Raw genomic sequence first — 2,658 nt, forward strand, 5'->3', positions numbered from 1 at the left:
TCTTGTTTTTTTTTCTAATTCAATTGCATTACAGACCATGTGAATCTTCAGACAAAATAGATTACCTTTCTTTGAAATAAATTTCCTATATAAACACATATTCTCTCCAAATATCTTTGGAAACACTCATACTTCCTCACAACTCCTCTTGGTAGCTCAGACAGCTTTTACAGCTTGATTTTTTTTTTTTTTTGGTCTCACTGCAGTAGAAGCACATTGTGTACATGTCTTTTAGTGTTTAATCTTTTTCATTTGCAGAGTTTGGTCACAGAACAAGGACTCATGAAAACAGAGCTTCATTTCATAGGCATATAAACCAAAATGGCAGCATTCAGATAAGGAAACTGAAAAGACTTTGACTGTTGCAGAAGCCTGAATATTGTTGTGACTTTTCCTGTCTAAACCAAGCACAGAAAACTGGCACAGCTACTTTTGATTGAGAGGATGAGTTGCTTTGAAATGTGGTGGAAAAACACAACCCACAACCCACTGCTTCCACTTATTCAGCTCTCATGCAGCCTAGCAAACAAGAGTCAGACCAACATCTGCAACCAAGTACGAGCTGCTGATCCAACCTATGTTTCAGAGAAATTGGATTAGGACAAAGGAACATTAGGCTGGAGTTTCAACACCTTTTTAAAGAAATTTCTTCAAATTTTTAGATTGTCTTTGAAAAATAGGAAGGATTAGGAAAACCAAACAGCTAATTTTTAGGTCACTCTGCTTTGAATGCAAAAACTGGGAACCAAGTCTTAAAAAAATTATTTAAGGTATACAGTAGCAAAGAAAGTGCTTTGATTTCCAATTGCCAAAATGCATGGGTAAAAATCTCATTAAAAACTGCATGGGATGAAAAATGCCAAAGTGGTAGTCAGATTTCAAGAGAGCTTCTGCCAGAGATTCATGTTCAATTGTAGAACTGGACATATGGATTCAGTTATATTATGTGAGAGGAGTTTGGAGCACGGAAATAGTACTTCTGTTAAAAGCCAAAAAATGTAATGCAGAGGGAATAGGCAAAAAAAAAATATAAAAATTAAAAAATCTTTCAAACTAAGGCAGAAAGTGAAAGAAAAGATCACAGAGTTGTGGGATCTCCTGTCCTGTAATAAAATGGAAGCAAATTTCTCAGAGCATTCATGAATAAATCCAGAACTTAGTGCCGTATTTCAAAAATAAATGACAACATTCTGTGTACGGAAAAGGTTAACAGCCAGTCTGCTACTATAAATTTACTTGGTTTTGTTTCTAAATCCTGTTATTGTGGGTTTTAGTTGTTGGTTTTGTTGTTTCTTGGTTTTGCATTTTTTTCTTTTTAAGAAGACACTTCCTACTGCACAGACAACCAGGCCAGAGACAACTCTATTAGCACAAAGCACATTCCAGCAAATGCCAAGGGCTTTTCAGTGAATACAGGGTGGAGAGGACACAGCCTTCCCACCAGAAGCCAGCCAACACTTCAAGAGCTTCCACTGCCAGTTCTGTATCAGCCATGGAGTAGCTGAAGTTTATTTTTCACTTTTAACATCTTGCTTGCTGAGTTTGCATTTTGGCTTTTCTGCTTTGTGCCAACTTTTCCCTCAGTGCTGCTGCACCTCGATGGATGTCTCTTTATTCTCTCTGTTTCCCAAACTTTCTGGCTCTGGAGGAAGATGAGAGGTTCTCTCTGCCACTTTTCTCTTCCTCAGAACTTACTAAGAGAGTGATTAGTATTAGGTGATTATTGTTCAAATTGGTGCAGGCCAGAAAATACTTTTCTTGCAGACTTAAATATGCTTAGGTTGTTATACACCCATTATTATTCTAATTCCTTGCAAAAGATTCTGAGCTGTTTGTTTTCAGTCTACATGATCCACAGATGCTACCAGATGAGGTAATCAACTTTCTCCCATATGCTTGGTCTGATCAGAATGAAGAAATCTTTGCTGGTGCCTTTCTTATGTCAATAAACACTCATCCAAATTCTCCTTGCAGTTAGATCTCTGCTGTATTTCAGTATCAATGGAGCTGAAAAGCATAAAGGGCAAGGTAAACACATCTTTAAAAACACATAAAATATTCCTAATGAGAACTTTTCATACTAGCAACCAAATTAGGTCTATGATGCTCCAGTTATACCACCTGTGTCAGCAAATGCAGTTTCTCAATAATTTCATGCTTGCCTTTCTCCCCGAAATCATGGTCAAAGAACTAATTAAAAATTGTAAAAACATCAGGATCCTAAAAATGGCACTGTAAGACAAATATGAGAAAATCTGGAGGTTTTAAGCTCTCAGATTCCTTCAGCCAACCTGAGGTTCAAAAGCAATGTTGTGTTTGATAAGAAATCCTAATGTTTGTCTGTTTATTCTTTCTTCATGCAGCTGTGGGCTCAGGACTTCTAAAAAAAGATGAAGACATGAAGACAATCAAACAAACAGGACTGGCAGTGCCCAGCAAAAGGCTGAGGAGCTATGATGCAGCACAGGAAAACTACAGAGCAAGTTTGAGTGATGACTTTAACCAACTCTATCTTTGACCTTTACTCAGTCTTTCTAATTATTGTGATTTTCTTTCGTTTTATTGTGGTTTTTCAAAATGTGTCTGCACTTTACAAATGCTCTGTTTGCTTCAGTAGAAAGAGTCAAAACAAACAAGCAAAAAAACCAAGCCAAAAGT

Source organism: Passer domesticus, chromosome 11, assembly GCF_036417665.1.
Source record: "Passer domesticus isolate bPasDom1 chromosome 11, bPasDom1.hap1, whole genome shotgun sequence".
Classification (NCBI taxonomy): Eukaryota; Metazoa; Chordata; class Aves; order Passeriformes; family Passeridae; genus Passer; species Passer domesticus.